The sequence below is a fragment of the Schistocerca cancellata genome, chromosome 2, assembly GCF_023864275.1.
Source record: "Schistocerca cancellata isolate TAMUIC-IGC-003103 chromosome 2, iqSchCanc2.1, whole genome shotgun sequence".
Taxonomy (NCBI): domain Eukaryota; kingdom Metazoa; phylum Arthropoda; class Insecta; order Orthoptera; family Acrididae; genus Schistocerca; species Schistocerca cancellata.
The window spans coordinates 703,093,193-703,093,825 of record NC_064627.1 but is presented as its reverse complement, the minus strand read 5'-3'; positions in this window follow the sequence as shown (position 1 = coordinate 703,093,825).

Genomic DNA, 633 nt, shown 5'->3' with positions numbered 1-633 from the left:
AGGAGCTAGTGGGCACAGATAGTGCAGGACATATGTCCATTTTGGTAGGCTGATGCTCTATTGTGGACTGTGTAACAGGTAAATGGACTGGTGCATGGGATCATTCCATGTCTTATGGTTAGCGGGAGATCCTCCATCGCTAGGGGACACTGGATTTTGGTGTATTGGGCTTCAGCTTTTGCAGAAGAGGCTTTATTTCGTATGCCACTGAGGCCTGATAGGTGTGACCTCCAGTGAAGTTGATTTTGCAACTGACTCCTTTGTTTCTCCTCAGCACTGACCACATATAGGTGGCAGCCTTAGGCGCTGCACATAGTTGCTGGTATGCATATCAGATATCTTTTGTTGATTGCACCCAAACTTGAGCACCTGCCTGATACACATGGTAAACTGGAGGTCTGAAGTAATATTGGCCTTGTGGATATAACATTGCTAGGAGAATCCTAGATTGGCCTCCTTTGTGATAGCTCTGCTTTTCCCTGCTGTAGGTGGTGGCCTGTAAATGCTAAGAAAGATTGTATGAGCATCAGCCTTTATCATTGCTTTTGTTTACTCTTGTAAAGTTCACACCATATGTTCCACGTCCCCAACAGACTGTGGATGGAATCACGCTGTGAGAAGATCCTGTACTCC